This window comes from Stenella coeruleoalba (assembly GCF_951394435.1).
Source record: "Stenella coeruleoalba genome assembly, chromosome: 16".
NCBI classification, from domain to species: domain Eukaryota; kingdom Metazoa; phylum Chordata; class Mammalia; order Artiodactyla; family Delphinidae; genus Stenella; species Stenella coeruleoalba.
The window spans coordinates 18,438,242-18,455,255 of NC_137162.1; the positions used below are offsets into that span (position 1 = coordinate 18,438,242).

A 17,014-nucleotide genomic window follows, 5' to 3' on the forward strand; every position below is an offset into this window, starting at 1 on the left:
TACCAAAACCAAAGATACCACCAAAAAAGAAAATTACAGGCCAACATCTTTGATGAATATAGATGCAAAAATTCTCAACAAAATATTAGCAAACCAAACCCAACAACACATAGAAAAGATCATACACCACGATCAAGTTGGATTCACCCCAGGCTCACAAGATGTTTCAACATACACAAATCAATCAATATAAGACATTACGAAAAGAAAAATCAAAAACCACATGATCATCTCAATAGATGCAGATAAAGCATCTGACAAAACTCAACATCTATCCTTCATAAGAACTCATACAAAAGTGGGTATAGAGGCAACATATCTCAACATAATGAAAGACATTTATGACAAACCCACAGCCACTATAATACTCAATGGTGAAAAGCTGAAAGTCTTCCCACTAAAATCTGGAACAAGACAAGAATGTCCACTCTCACCACTTCTATTCGACACAGTATTGGAAGTCCTAGCCACAGCAATCAGACAGGAAAAGAAATAAAAGTTATCCAAATTGGAAGGGAAGATGTAAAAATTTCACTATCTGCAGATGACATAATAGAAAACCCTAAGAACTCCACACAAAAACTACTAGATCTAATAAATGAATTCAGCAAAGTAGCAGGATACAAGATACAATACAATACAATATTTGCAAATGACACAACCGACAAGGGCTTAATCTCCAAAACATACAAACAGCTCATACAACTCAAAAAGCAAACAACCCAATAAAGAAATGGGCAGAACACCTTAACAGACATTTCTCCAAAGAAGACATACAGATAGCCAGTAGGCACATGAAAAGATGCTCAACATCACTAATTATTAGAGAAATGCAAATCAAAACTACAATGAGGTACCACCTCACACTGGTCAGAAAAAAATCTACAAACAACAAATGCTGGAGAGGGTGTGGAGAAAAGGGAACCCTCCTACACTGTTGGTGGGAATGTAAGTTGGTGCAGCCACTATGGAAAACAGTATGGAGGTTCCTCAGAAAACTAAAAATAGAGTTGCCACATGATCCAGCAATTCCCACTCCTGGGCATATATCTGGAGAAAACTATAATTCAAAAAGATACATGCACCCCTATGTTCATAGCAGCACTATTCACAATAGCCAAGACGTGAAAACAACCTAATTGTTCATCGACAGATGAATGGATAAAGAAGATGTGATATACTTATACAATGGAATACTACTCAGCCATAAAAAGGAATGAAATAACGCCATTTGCAGCAACATGGATGGACCTGGAGATTATCATACTAAGTGAAGTAAGTCAGAAAGAGAAAGACAGATACCATATGATTTCACTTATATGTGGAATCTAAAATACGGCACAAATGAACCCATCTACAAAACAGAAACAGACTCACAGACATAGAGATCAGACTTGTGGTTGCCAAGGAGGAGGGGGGAGGGAGAGGGATGGACTGGAAGTTTGGCTTGGTAGATGCAAACTATTACATTTAGAATGGATAAACAACAAGGTCTTACTGTATAGCACAGGGAACTATATCCAGTCTCCTGGGATAAACCATAATGGAAAAGAATATTTTAAAAGAGAATGTATATATGTGTATAACTGAGTCACTTTGCTGTATAGTAGAAATTAGCACAACATTGTAAATCAACTATTCTTCAATTAGAAAACAACAACAACTATTGTACATCCATACAGTGGATTTCTATTCAAGAATAAAAAGAACTACATACCTGCTCCAACACGGATGAACATCAGCACATTCTTCTAAGTGGAAGAAGTCAGGTGCAAAATTCCATTTATATGACATTTTTAAAGTGACACAATTACAAAGGCAGAGATTAGATCAGAGGTTGCCAAGGGCTACGAATCAAAGGAGAGGATAAAGGATTGACCACAAAGGTGCACATGGAAATATTTTGGGGGGATGGTAGTTACATAAGTGATTGTCCAACTTGTGTGATGGCCCATGAGTGATGTTGCACAAGCAGATGACAGGTTCCTCAGCGAAGGCAGAATCAGACTGATAGGCAGCTTCTGGAACTATGCTGTTAAGTACAATACCTGGTACAATAATTATTCATTGAATAAATTAATATACTTATCCTTCAAGAAAAAAAAGTGCTTGTCAAAACTTATGTAACTGTCCACCCAAAATTTTGATTTTTGCCTTTATCAATTTCACTTCAATAAACTTAACTTTGGGGGAAACAAAATAACATAAAATAAAAATAAAATAGGGATAACATATGCCTAAAAGTGGGTTTAGAGGATTAGAAATCATCTATTGAAAGCATTCATCCAAACTCCTGCTCAGCCAATGCCTGGTCCTCTCTGCTCTTCCTCACTCACAGAAGAAAACAGAGAAGTCAGCATAGTTACTCAACTGTAAAGCACGAAGTTTCAAGAAGCAGTTTAAGTAAAGTCAAAGGTTAGATTTCAATGGTGAAATAAAACACCAGTGTCAAGAAGAAAGGGCACTGAGGAGGGAGGCAGGGCTGTGGTATCAGCATAACTTCTGTACCAATACTAAAGCTGTTTAGCACTGGAGCCACCCGGCAAAGGCGAGACTAGGAGAGGAATCAAAGACAAGAGAAGTCATTTTTACAGTGCACATACGGTGCTTTAAGCTGGACGCTTTACCCACATTATCATACTAAACTACACCCCAGGAAGTAGGTCCGTTATTACCCCCACTGTGTGGACAGTGAAACTGAGGCACAGAGAGGCAGTGAGTAGGTTTCTTCTAACCTTTGTTTTCCCGTTGAGGTGGCAGATTACTGCATCCATCAGCTCCAGAGTTTATATCTCTTCCCCTCAAGAAAGCAACCAGCCTGGGGTAGGAACCACTTAGTCCCATTTCAGTTTTGGAGAGTGGGTCAGGTGCCAACCGTGGTCTAGACAACACAGATGAGGACAGGCAGGAGGAGAATGGGGTCCACCTGAATAAGCATAAGGGCTCTGGTGTATCCACGCAGATGGCCGGGGTGGGTGGGAACACTGCATCAGCAAGTCCAGGAGGCCCCGTTCACATTTTAATGCTGTTAAGAAAATGAGCCAAAAATTAGAGACAAGGCAATAGGATACCTGCATGTGCCCTCAATGTCACCCTTAGCCATTGTTTAACTGGCTCATCAAGTATTATTTAATCATCTAGGACAGGAGTTGGCAAAACTGTGAGCCTCGGCCACATGCGTTTGTAAATGAAGGCGTATTGGAACAGCCACGTCCATTTGTTTATGTATTAGCTCCGGTTTTTGTGTTACACTGTCAGAGTTCAAAAGAGATCATATGATCTCGAAAGCCAAAAATATTTCCTACCTGGCTCTTTAAAACATTTGCTGCATCCCTGACCTGGGAGAATGTGCCTGCATTTGAATTTGCTATTTACTAGTATTTGATTAGAGCTCAGATACTCTGAAGTTATATGCCGCTGACTGGTCAATTTCTGTAAGGTAGAAAACATAACCAGAAGTCTATAGCTTTATTGCTCTGTAAGACATTAAGCAGTTTTATAATCTATTAACAAATTCATTTCAGTATCCCTTTGACTGACTGACTCTATAAATTCCCTTCCTCTGATTCTCCTTTGAACCAGATTTGCCAGCCTAATGATCTCCTCATGAATTGATAAAGTGAATTTTTTTTTTTTTGCAGTACGCGGGCCTCTCACTGTTGTGGCCTCTCCTGTTGCAGAGCACAGGCTCTGGACGCGCAGGCTCAGCGGCCATGGCTCACGGGCCCAGCCGCTCCACGGCATGTGGGATCTTCCTGGACCGGGGCACGAACCTGTGTCCCCTGCATCGGCAGGCGGACTCTCAACCACTGCGCCACCAGGGAAGCCCGTGAATAGATTTTTGATTCATGTTCATTCTATTTCATATGAGTCATGTTTTTACCTTTGGGAACATTATACTTTGACAACTCCAAGGGATGGCATGCAATACAACATGAATGGTGATAATTCTTAAAATAGGGATGGCAGTACTGGATAGCCAACCCTGTTGGTACCCACTACTATACTGTAGCTCATTTAATCCATGCAACAGTCCTATAAAGTATGTTAACTTACAAAATGGAGAAATTAAGGTAATAGCAAAAGCTACCTCATAGGGTGATTTTGGCGGTCAAAAAAGATAGTGCAAGTGTTTAGCAAAATACTTAGTGCCTAATACTTACTCATTAAATACTAGCTATGATTATTAGTATTAATGGTATTATCCTTTGTATGAGTTGTTTCTTTGGTTGAAAGTAACAGGTGTTTGACTCCTACCAGCTTTAGCAAATAACAAGAAGAAAATAATTGGAACAAACATCTTGAATGCACAGAATCAAAGGAAGGGCTAAGCAGCTGATCCGCAGGGCTCTCTTCTCTCCACAAGGACTGAGACTCTGAGAGACAAAGAGCCTGCCATGTCTAAAGATTCAAGTGACTTGGTTTGGTAGGACTGTAAACCCTGATCAGGTAGGGAGTTGGCCTCATTTCTTCTACCCTGTAAAGTGAAGCAAAGACTATAATGTCCTCGCCTTTGTGTCCCCGTGTTGCTCAGCACAGTACCTGCCCCGTGGTACATGCTCGATAAGAGTTTATGGAGCTAAATGACCAGCAGGTAGACAGAGATGATAAGCAGATACGACTGGCAAAAAATGTCGAGATCATCTACAGAAAGAGTAATATATCTGATCTGGTAGTGCAGAGGGAGGCCAGGTTAGGGTGGAAGGGGGCTTAAGTGGTAGCCTAAGGCTACATTTCCTCTTCACAACTATACAATGAAATGAAGATAATATTCCCAGCCCCGTTTGAGCATGCAGAATTCACTTCTGTGTTCTCGCTTTGTCATCGGAATCCTCCTCTGCTTTTGGGAGGAGCTGGGAGATAAGACCTGCTCCCCTTAACCCCTCAGGGCACCAAGCCGGCCAGTTTTATTGCATTAGAGCTGTCTACGTCAACTGCACTGACAAGACATGCCAGGCGTTTGCACACATTCTGATCCTTCTAATCCCTTTAGCTCCATCACCTGGACATGTTATTTGAAATTGATTTTTAAATGTCTGAGTAATTGAGGTTTATGTGTAGTTGCCTCTCAGCCACAGAGGTAAGCTGAGGCTGTTTATATCCTCATTAAATGCTGATTAAAAGTGATTGCATTACTGGAGGCCCCAATTTATGCCATTCCTCAGGGCTCCCACGCGAGAGAACAGCTTCCATACTTGGCAGATGTGAGCGTCTGGAGAGCAGAAATAGTACAGTGTTGGGCTTTGCATCCCCTGAGTGTCTTTGGCAGATGACCAGCTCTAACAGGAGGCAGTCTTCCAGGCCGCCCATGGGTTCCATCTCTGGGACGTGTATAAACCATCAGGTTCTGGTGAAGGCAAAACACCCACTTTTTTCCCCAGAAACATGGGACTCTCACTGGAGTCAATCTTATGACCAAAGTTTTGAGGTAGGAAGTCTAATGGTCTTTTAACCTTAGGCAAGTCCTAGAGCCTCTCTTTCCCTCTTTCCTCTTTTTATTTTTTTCTGCCCAGTGTCCCACTCACCGTGTGTGTGTGTGTGTGTGTGTGTGTGTGTGTGTGTGTGTGTGTGTGTGTGACCCTGGGCTCGTTCTTTACCAAACAAATTGCCTTCAGATTTGGCACAGACCAGGGAACAAAAGAGACTAATAAGAAGGGTTGTGATCTTAAAAATATCCTCTGTCTTCCATGCTCTTGAGAGGAGCTTTGCCACCGCCCATTCCAGGAGAAACAGAGTTCTGGGGTTGGAAGTGATGTGGAGAGACAAGCTCTGATGCTGACGTCAGAAAGACCCGGGTTTGAATCATGGCTCAACCGTTAAAAGCTGCATAGTGACTGGCACAATCCTGAATGTCTCTTGGTTCATTCTCTTCATCTGTGAAATGGGGATAGCAAAGCCTACTTCATAGGCTGAGTGTGAAGACATAATGAAATAAGGTGTATAAGGGACTGGGCATAAAAAAAGAGTTCACTCAATGTGAGTTTGTTTTTCCCTGAAGGGATTGTAGAGGTCATCAGAATAATAATAATAGTACCCCCACCGCCTGGCCCTTGCAGATCTTTTTTTTCAAGTCTTTCATTCTCCACTATGGATCATGTCCTCTAAGTTGTATGAAAGAACGTTAACAAAATTCTGAAGAAAAAAGGCAGGCTGAAAAGGCAGGACTGAGATCTCCAACCTTCGTTAGAACATACACTACCTGCAGCAGCTCACTTTTTATCTATTTATATATTGAGACTCTATGTAATTTTTACATCGAAAAATTTACACTACTTTGAAAAGAAGAATTGACTACCGTTAGAAAATTCGTAGAGTCCACAAGGTAAAGTTAAAGCTCCCATTTCCCATCACACTGTAATGCCCTCTCACCACACCAGGTGGCAGAAGCTCCTTGGCATGTATGTGAGGAAATCTTACAACCTGTCTGGACTAGTGTATCACTAAAGCTTTTGCAACAGAGAAAGGAAGATGCACACAGGTCTCTAGGACTTAAAGTTCCTCTCTTTCTTTTAAGCCAGACCTAAAGCAGCAGAGGTCTCATGGCGTTTGGGCTTTTCAAAGTTGTCCCTAAAACACCTGTTAGTCTCTATTCCAGCACTTTGCACAGAGCTAGGCATTTGGTAGGAATTCAGCTTGTGTTAGTCAACAGAAGAGTCTCCATTCCAAGTAGATCAGACCTCTCTGTCCTCGTGGCCTGTGCTGCTCTGTCCTGAAAGACCCAGCAAGTGTATGTTTTGCACTGAATGTATGCCAACAGAACTAAGTAAGGAGAAGCTGCCAGAGGCGGGAGGTAGCAGGGAGGACCTCACAGAGGGGGCGAGAGTGAAATGGGCCCTGCCAGAGGGTTAGGACCTGGTAGGGCAGAGAGAAGGCAAACGATTCGTGGTAGGATGCAGAGTCAGAGCAAAAGCGAGAAGCAGGACTGAGCAGAGTCTGTGAGTAAGAAAAAGATGACTAGGCTTTGAGTACATGGGATTCAAGAGAAATGGAAACATGTGGCTCCCTGGATGACGCTACAAAATGTTGGGTCCCTGTCCTCAATTTTGATCAGAGACTTCACAGTTAACATTAAGCAGTGCAAATAGAATCTCTCCCGTTCTTTTTCTTTTTTTTTTTTTTATGCGGTACGCGGGCCTCTCACTGCTGTGGCCCCTCCCGTTGCGGGGCACAGGCTCTGGACGCACAGGCTCAGCGGCCATGGCTCACGGTCCCAGCCGCTCCGCGGCATGTGGGATCCTCCCGGACCCGGGCACGAACCCGTGTCCCCTGCATCGGCAGGCGGACTCTCAACCACTGCGCCACCAGGGAAGCCCTCTCCCGGTATTTAACCAGAATCTGTGCCACTTCCGCAACTGAAATGAGTTAAGTAGGGGCAAAAGGTTAGTCCAGTAAATTTACTGGATCTTTTTATGCAGACACTTGAAAAAAAGTGGGCTCATTTAACCCAAAGAGCAACCCTATTTACACATTTATTATTCATTCAACAAAAATGTATTCAGGGTTAAATTGTTCTGGGCTCCGGGCATACAGCAGTATATAAAACACCCCAAGTCCCCGTCCTTGTGGAGCTTATATTTACAGGGGAGAAAAGAACAATAAATAAATAACATGTGGTAGCATTAAGAAATATGAAGTCGGCGTGCTTATCCTTCCCTTGGAGAGAGGAGACTGAGGCACAGAGCGCTTACACAAAACGTCCAGGGTCACCACCCCCGTCCACCTGGGCCCACAGCACGCCCAGACATAGATGTCTTTCAATTCTGTCTTTTTAACCACATGGCTGTTCTTCTTATCCTCTGCACATGACTGGAAAATTTCTAGCCTTTTCCCTTGAAATGCTTTCATCCTTTAAGCCAAAGGAACTAGCCAACATCCACCTAACGCCTTCGAGAAACAGGTCAGGCCCGTGCCTGCCCCCAGGATGATTTTGAGTCTACAGAGCTAACTTCTTTCGGGAGCCCTGAACACTACTTCATTTTCCCTCTTTAGATCAGATCACATCATCGCTTTTAACCCATCTCAGCTCAGCTCGAGGTATTCATTTACAGGTTGCCCTGATTTCACAGTTTTTCTGGTTCAGTCACTTATTTGAGCCTTTGTGTGTTCTGCCCCTCGCCCACTTCTTAAAGGAACATGCTCATAGATCAAAGCAGACGTAAACACTTTAGAGTTGGAATCTATACAACTAGGGACAAAGGGTTCCCCTCTGCAGGCTCTGTCCTGGGAGTCAGCTTCCCAGTCCAGCATCTTTAATGAGGGTTCAATCTGAGACCAAGGCAGGATTTCCTATGAAAGTGAAAAGCCTCCAACCCCAGAACAGAGCAAGTGGTATATGATGTTTCTCAAAATGCTTTCAAATTACTTACGTATTATTTACATATGCATCTCTCTCTTTCTCTCAACATAAACAAATGTCACTGAGAGAAAACAATTTGGGGTCAGCCAGATGGTAAGTACAATGGGAGTGTGTGGGATCCTATGTCCGCTGGGGAACAAGAGAAGGTTTGCGTTCCCCCTCAGTTGTAATTTTCCTTTGTTCATGGAAGCATGGCAGGCACATTAAAGGGGTCCCCTTCCAGAAGAGAAATCTTTAAAAGAAACAAGAGAGAAAAATCCTCCCTTCTCTTTTGCATTCTTTTTTATGGAAAAAAAACCATGCTGAGACACGCAATATTTTTAGAGAACAAACCTTGTGTTAGACCTAACATAGAACATTCAAAAATCTTGTCTCTGTCTACAAAGACTGGTCTCCTAGCAGACCTGCGAATTCTATAGAAAATATCAAGGAAGAGAGTCGAGTACCGAAACTGAAAGCAAAGAGAATGTCCACAGCATCTCCCAGCTACTGTACACACTTGTCTTCGCGTAACTGTAAGCGGTCCCAAAGAGGACACAGACCCATCGAGAGCCACCCCATCGAGCCCCACCCAGGCACAGCCTCAGAGCCACCAAAGTGGCCAACCCTGTCCCCTTCAATGGTCTCAACTGCAGAGGGACTTGAGGGAATAAAAGCTCAGCTCCTCCTTCCAACCTTTAAAGCTTCCAAGGTTGAAATCCTACCTCCCTTCCTCCTTTCTGGACTTTCCCTTCCTGAAATGCACCCTCAGTCTGTCCTGTAACTCAGGCTTTAACCACCCCCAAGGATATCACTGTCTTGCAGATTCTTTGTATATTTTCCTACCTCTGTACTCCTCCCATTATTCCCACTCCTGAAGTATCTTCCCTCTTCAACTGTCCCCCCTTTCCACCTATCAAGTTCACATTGCATTCACCATGATCCAGCATTCAAACCTGCCAGAACTTTCAATGAAATCTCTTATTCTACCCTGTCTGACTCTATAGTGAGGTGCCGTTGCAGCATTTAGCAAATTCTGCTCTCTGTGACTCTGTCTCCACAGTGTGAACTCGCAAAGGACAGGCACATTTCTTACACAGCTTGGCATCTCTCATAGTATCTAGCACATTTCTCACTACATGAAAACCTAAAAGATATTGGCTTAACTGAATTCGGAGGTCAAGGACAAGCTCAGAAGGAGAGCTGTATTTATGACAGTAATATTATTGACCCAAATGTCCATCAGTGGAAGAATGGATGAATAAACATCCTATAACCACTCAATGAAATATAATACAGCAGTGAAAAGACGTACAGTGGCAAGCAGTAATCTGGATGGATCATAGGAATGTAATATTAATAAAAAGAAGGCCCCAGATTACAATGTGACACACTTTATATAAACTTAAAAACAAACTAAATAAAATACGTGCTTTTATGCGTGCATAAGGATTTAACAGGACCACATAGAAAGGAAAGCAAAAGAAAGATGAACATAAAATTTGGACTGGAGTTGGCCTGGCATGAACCAATGATGAGAGTGTGTTGTGAGTTCCAATGAATCCAATGCACCTGAGATCTGTTTAAACAGCAACAACGAAAGAAAGATAAACTCTTGGCACTTAGCCACCCATGACCCTTTGGAAAAGAGACTTTCCTATCCACCTGTGGAACATCTTCTTATTTTGTTATCAGGAGAAAGAGGAAGAAGAGATGTGGTTTTTCTCAGATTTTCTTCCAAAATGATCTTGACTAATCCTCACTTGGCACACACGGAACATCCCTCCATCTACTTCAGATTCTTGCACATTCTTAAGACACATGTGGGCACAAGATTCTCAATAAGAGCAAAGAAATTGAGTCACACAGGACTACACTCATGCATTTTTCATTCAACAAATATTTATGTATCAGGCACAGAGCTACACACTGCAAGAGAATGGGCTTCAGAATCGGTATGAACCCTCTCCTCCTAGAACTTAGAGACTAACGGAGAAGACAGGTGATGCACACAGAAACGCATGAATGGACGACATAATCGCAGGCTGAAGAGTTCAGTGAAGAGGAAGGGGACCAAGAGAGAACAACAAGAGAAGAAGGGGACCAAGAGAGAACAAGGGGACCAAGAGAGAACAACAAGAGCTTTGTCTTTTTTGTTGTTTGAAACAGTGTTTTTAAGAAAGAATAAAGAGAAAGTGATGCTGCTGGGGTGGCCTGCAGCTGAGCATCTGTGCCCCTGCCTGAACACACACATCTGTCAGTGTAAAGCATTGAAGCATCATGATGGGCTTATGAAGTTCTCTCACCACTCTTGCCAATGTGGCTAATGTTCCTGATCTCCAACATTCAGATTCCTGCTCAGTGTAGCTGGCGAGGAGAAAGGTAGGATACCAGGACACAAGGGTAGGTCAGAGTAATGAACCTGGATTTATTATGCTTTTTTTTTTTTTTTTTGTGGTACACGGGCCTCTCACTGTTGTGGCCTCTCCCGCTGCGGAGCACAGGCTCCAGACGCGCAGGCTCAGCAGCCATGGCTCACGGGCCCAGCCGCTCCGCGGCATGTGGGATCCTCCCGGACCGGGGCACGAACCCATGTCCCCTGCATCGGCAGGCGGACTCTCAACCACTGCGCCACCAGGGAAGCCCCTGGATTTATTATGGATTTGATGGAGGAGCCATTTGGTGGGTGGGGGGGCGGCTTAAGCAAGAAAGTGACCTGTTCTCATTTATATTCTTAAAATTTTTACCCTGGCTGTTGTAGGAAAGATGAAGTGACTAGGGGAAGAGGTAGAAGCAGGAAATCCAGTTGGGAGTGCAGAAATAAATCTGGAGAAGAAACGCAGTGCCAGCAGCTAGGATGGTATCTGTGGTGATGGAAAAAAGAGGGCAGGATTGGGGTATGCTTTGGAGATAGAGTCAATAAATCTTACTAAGGGATGGAAAGTGAGAGTTAAGGGAAAAAAGAGAAACCAAAGATGATTCCTAAATTTGGGGCTTAAGAAATTGGATATTTTATGGTAGTATTTACTGAAATTTGAAAGAACTGGGTAAAAGGAGGATTTGGGGGGAGAGGACACTGAAAAGTTGTATTCTGCTTTTGGTAAGTTAAATTTTGAGATACTCATTAAACATTTAAATGTAAATTCAGGTAGGAGGGTGAAATTTTAACTCAGGAATTTTGAAGAAATCAGGGCTAAAAGACATAGATTTGGGAGTTAACTCTATAGATGTTATATTTAAAGCCACGGGCTGGAGATTAGCTAAGCGCAGAGGGCAAAAGAAAAGAAGAGACCCAGGATGAAGCTCTAAATACTGACCACTCCAGTATTTAGAGGTCAGTCATAGCAGAAGTCAGAAAAGAGACTGAGGAAGAGCTATGCCTGAAATGAGAGGAAATATAGGACAGTATGGATCCCAGAAACCAAGAGAAGAGAGGGTTTCAGGAAGTAGAGATGGTCAGCTGTCAAATGATGCTGAGACATCAGGTGAGGAAAGCGACATGCCTATTGGTTGTGTTAACATGTACCTCATGGAGCTGTCTTCTTGGAATGTGGGAGCAGGAAACCCAATGAGGGAGTTCAACAGAAAAGAGCAGATGAGGGAGTAGAGTTCTCTTAGGAATTACACTACATGGGGCATTTTACAAGACAACCAATCTATATCATTAACAAGTGCATGGTATAGAGAAAATATATATATATGTTCTAGACTGAACTCTATTTAAGACTGAATTCTATTTAAAAGATAAAAATCAAATGCAATGTAGGAACCTTGTTTGGATTGTTATTCAACTAAACCAACAGAACAAGATATTTTGGGAATAATTGAGGAAATACACATCTAAAGTGGGTATTAGTTGATAGTAAGGAATTTTTGTTAATTGTGTTAGGTATGATCATGTAATCATGGTTATGTAAGAAAATGCACTTAAGAGATGCACTGAAATATCTACAAATGAAATGTCATAAGGTCTGATACTTGCTTTAGAGTGTCAAAGCAAAAACTAATGAAGGAAATATGACCAAAAGCTAATAATTCTTAAATCTGTATGGAGAGTACATAGGGGTTCATTTTATAGTTCTACTTTTATTTATATTTGAAATTTTTCATAATACAAGGTACAAAACAGTTGTACTGTGAAGGAAAACAAAGAACTAGGACAGTAGCTAGAGGAGAACGTAGGTGGAGGAAGTTTTAGATTTTTTTAAATGACTTTTGTTTTTTAAGAGCAGTTTTTGGCTCACAATAAAATGGAGAGGAAGATACAGAGATTTTCCAAATACCCCTGCCCCTCACACACACAGCCTCCCCCATTATCAACATCCCCCACCAGGTCCCTTAGTTATGACTGATAAACATACAACGACACATCATAATTGCCCAAAGTCTGTAGTTTACCTTTGACGGTGTACGTTCTATAGGTTTGGACAAGTATAGAATGACACGTCCATCACTATATCATACAGAATATTTTCACTGCCCTAAAAGTCCTATGTGCTCTGCCTATCGGTCCTTCTCCCCCCACTGCCCCTGCCCAACCTGTGGCAACCACGGATCTTTTTACTGCCTCCACAGTTCTGCTTTTTCAGAGTGTCATATAGTTGGAATCATATTGTATGCAGCCTTTTCAGGTTGGCTTCTTTCACTGAGTAATATGTATTGAAGATCCCTCCATACCTTTTCATGGTTTGATAAGCTCATTTCTTTTTAGTGCTAAAAACGTTTCATTGAATGGATGCCCAATTTATCCATTCACCTACCGTCGGACATTTTGGTTACTTCCACTCTTTGTCAATTATGAATAAAGCTACTATAAACATCCATGTGCAGGTTTTTTGTGTGGACATACATTTTCAACCTTTCTGGGTAAGGAGCACAGTTGCTGGATCATATGGTAAAAGTGTGTTTAGTTTTCTAAGAAACCACAAACGATCTAAAGAGGCTGGACTATTTTGCCTTTCCACCAGCAACGAATAAGAGTTCGTGCTGATCCACACCCTTGTCAGCATTCGGTGTGTCAATATTTGGATTTGGGCCATTCTAAGAGGTATGTAGTGATATCTCATTGTTGTTTCTTTTCTTGTCTTGTCTTGTCTAATTGCATTAGCAAGGACTTCCAGTATGATTTAGGGGACAAGCTTGCCTTGTACAACATCTCAGTGGGAAATCTTCAAGTTCCTCGCCATTAAGTATGGTGTTAGCTGTAGGGTTTTTGTAGATAATCTTTATCAAGTTGAAGAAGTTCATTTCTATTCCTAATTTACTGCAAGTCTTTTTTTAATATTTTAATTTTATTAGCGTATAGTTGATCTGAAAGTTTTTATCATGAATCAGTGTTGGATTTTGTCAAATGCTTTTTCTGCACCTATTGATATGATCCTGTGATTCGTTGTCTTTAGCCTGTTGATATGACTGGATACATTACCTGACTCTTGAAAAGTTGAAACAGCCTTGTATACCTGGGATAAATTCCACTTGGTCATGGTGTATAATTCTTTTTACACAATGTTGGATGTGATTTGCTAATATTTTGTTGAGGATTTTTGCATCTATGCTCTTGAGAGATATTAGTCTGTAGTTTTCTTTTTTGTAATGTCTTTTTCCAGTTTTGATATTAGGGTAATGTTGGCCTCCTACAATGAGTTAGGAAGTGTTCCCCGCCCTCCTATCTTCTGAAAGAGAGTGTAGAGAATTGATATAATTCCTTCCTTTAATATTTGGTAGAGGTCACCAGGAAACCCATCTGGGACTTTGAGGGAAGTTTTTAACCTGTTCTTTAAAGAAGAAACACTAGACCATTTCCATGATGACTATGATCCAAGAGAGAGAAGCTGATGATATAGGAAAGACAGGGAACCATTACAGTCCCAAGTGCCTAAGGAGACCAGAGTGGGGTCAAATCAAGCTGAAGAGCCAAAGTTGGCCTCTGAATCCTGAGAACAGAAAAGAGAGTGTAAGTACAGAAGCAAGTGAAGCAGTGGATTTGGTAGTGGAAAAGAAGATGCAGTTCCCTCAGGTGGAGGGAACGTTCACAGTGATCCAAGAAGTGAGGTCACCAGCCAAGGAACAGTCCATGGTAGCAATGGAAGGTGAGAGGAGAAAGGAGCACGTATGACATAGATAATTTGCAAACAGGAAAGTGCAGTTAGATTGCCAAGTGGTGTTAAGGATTCATTAGAGAGGTTGGGTCATGAACTGCAGTTGAATAGAGTCAGCACTCTTGGTTTCCACCAGCAATCCAGCTTGTTCAAGTGAAGTCATAAAGTAAGTTGGTAGTTGGTTCTAACCAGCTTGGGACTTTGCTACATATGTACATATATATTAGGAATAATAGAATGAGGGAATTAAGATTTTTGGAAACAACCAATTATAAAGATGGACAATGGGATTTACACTATTTAAGGAGGAAAGTACCATGCAGGAGGGAGGTTACGGGGAGTGAGAAGTATCCGTGAGCTCCATGGATTGGAGAGTTTGATGTGGCCTCCACGTTTATTGAGCAAATGCCACATGCCTGGCACTGTTGGAAGCATTCTGCATGGATTAACGTACTGAATCATTACAGTAACCCTGAGAGGTAGTTATTATTGTTTACTATTAAAAGTGAGTAAAGTGAAGGAAAGAAAGGTTAAGGAACATGTATACACACCCACCGCTGTTCAGTGCTGGAATCTGAAGCCTAACAGACCAGGTCCAAAGCCCACACGGTACCACTAATAACACAGCCTCATTTACAATTTCTGGAGTCAGTGTTATGAAGTAGGCAAGCTGGAAGGCTAGGAGGTGATGGTCAGAGAATGACATGCTTGAAATAGGGAGTTAAGGAGTTTAAACATGAGAAAATGAGGCAGAGTAGAAAAAAAGACCACTAGAGATTTGAAGGTTAAGAAAATAAGAGGGACTTTTCTGGTGACGCAGTGGTTCAGAATCCGCCTGCCAATGCAGGGGACACAGGTTCGATCCCTGGTCCGGGAAGATCCCACATGCCATGGAGCAACTAAGCCCATGTATGCCACAACTACTGAGCCTGCGCTCTAGAGCCCGCGAGCCACAACTACCGAGCCCACATACCACAACTTCTGAAGCCCACGTGCCTAGAGCCCGTGCTCCACAACAAGAGAAGCCTCCGCAATGAGAAGCCCGTGCACCGCAACGAAGAGTAGCCCCCACTCGCCGCAACTAGAGAAAGCCCGTGCGCAGCAACGAAGACCCAACACAGCCAAAGATTTAAAAAAAAAGAAAAGGAAAGAAACTAAAGAGCCCAGGTATTAGGTGAAAGATGATCACAGATATTGGGGCCTTCAGGAAGGGTGACAAGAAGGAAGGGAACAGATTTCTCTACTGCAGGACTTCTGAAAGAGAGCCTTATGTGCCAACTTATTTTATGACAGGCCAAAAAAGAAAAGTTTGGAGCTTGCTTCTCATATTTATTCACCATGATATCCTTTCTCTCAAAACACATACTAATATATTCATAGGAACTGGATCCAAGAAACAATGCAGAGAAACAAGCTCCAGGGCAAAGCCCAGATCATATCCCCACACACCTAACGCTTATCCCCCTGAAAATTAACCAAGAAACAGCTATGAAAATATTCATACCCCACTGAGGGGCAAACAGGTGCCTCTGAAGAATTATTCATTACAAGACTCTGACATTTTTTATCTTCCTTCAACTGAGCAGCCTCTCTGTCCACACTGAGCTTTAGTCCAAATGGTCAAATGAACTGCAGTGCTGATTGCCAGAAACATGTCAGCTGCGAGCCATTCTTCCAAAGCAATCCTGGCCTGCTTTCCAGGCTTCAGAGTTTGAGATGAGGCAAATAATCTGCAAAGTCAGCATCTGACCTTCTCCCTCACCAAAGCCAACCTGAATACTTGCTTTTTGAGATTCGCTCAGCAACAGCCATTTACAACTATAGAACTCTGTGCTGCCCTGAACTTGGAGACCTGAGCAAATATTTCAAATAATAAACAAAAAGCAACCCGCTTTTCCCTCCCATTTCCTCTCTTAACGGAAACCTTTTAAACTGAGCTTTTTATTGGTTGTTAACTGTCATTTGCCATTGTCTGTTCCCAAGATGATGGATCCGTCACTAAATCCACTTCTCCCTAAGCCTTGGTGGGAATTGAATTGACATTCAAGTGCAAACAGCCCAGCCACTGACCACAGGACAATTCCAGCCACCATGATTAATTTCAATCATTTGGAAACAAAAGGTGAGTGGTAAAATTAAAGTCAGTGAACGAAGAGGATAATATAGACATTATCAGGAGTCAATAACTCCCTCAAGCCACTCCCAACCTGCCCCCCACCCCCTGTTACATATCACTTCACCAACTAGAACACATTTTGCCTCCATAGTTTCTTGTGGTATCAAATTAGCTTACGAGGGCCATTTTTCATATTGCTGTGGGCTATATTACAATCACAGTATAACTCTATGCTATGACTACATTTTTATTGGAATTTCTAGAATACAATTATCTCTCCTTTCTGTTTCCACCAAAGAGAAGCCATAGAAAACATCTAATAAAAAGTATTAAACTGCATTTCACAGCACTGGGTCAACATAAATGCTTATCAATAATTTCTAGCAAATAAACACAGTGCCACTGGGTTCTTCACAGTATTTTGTTTTTCTAACTGCGAATCACTGTAAATCTATCTATTATTTT

The 17,014-nt window shown here is 42.1% G+C and overlaps 1 long non-coding RNA gene across 1 annotated transcript in view; it reads right to left on the reverse strand.

Annotated features, from left to right (window-relative positions):
• Positions 1 to 342: 342 nt before the first annotated feature.
• Positions 343 to 17,014, reverse strand: part of LOC307175064 — an 84,688-nt gene continuing 68,016 nt past the window's right edge. Inside the window, exons 2-3 of the long non-coding RNA XR_013824238.1 lie at positions 2,736 to 3,025; positions 343 to 2,048 (exon numbers count right to left, since the gene is read on the reverse strand). This is a non-coding gene — a long non-coding RNA (uncharacterized lncRNA). The remainder of the gene's footprint in view (positions 2,049 to 2,735; positions 3,026 to 17,014) is intronic.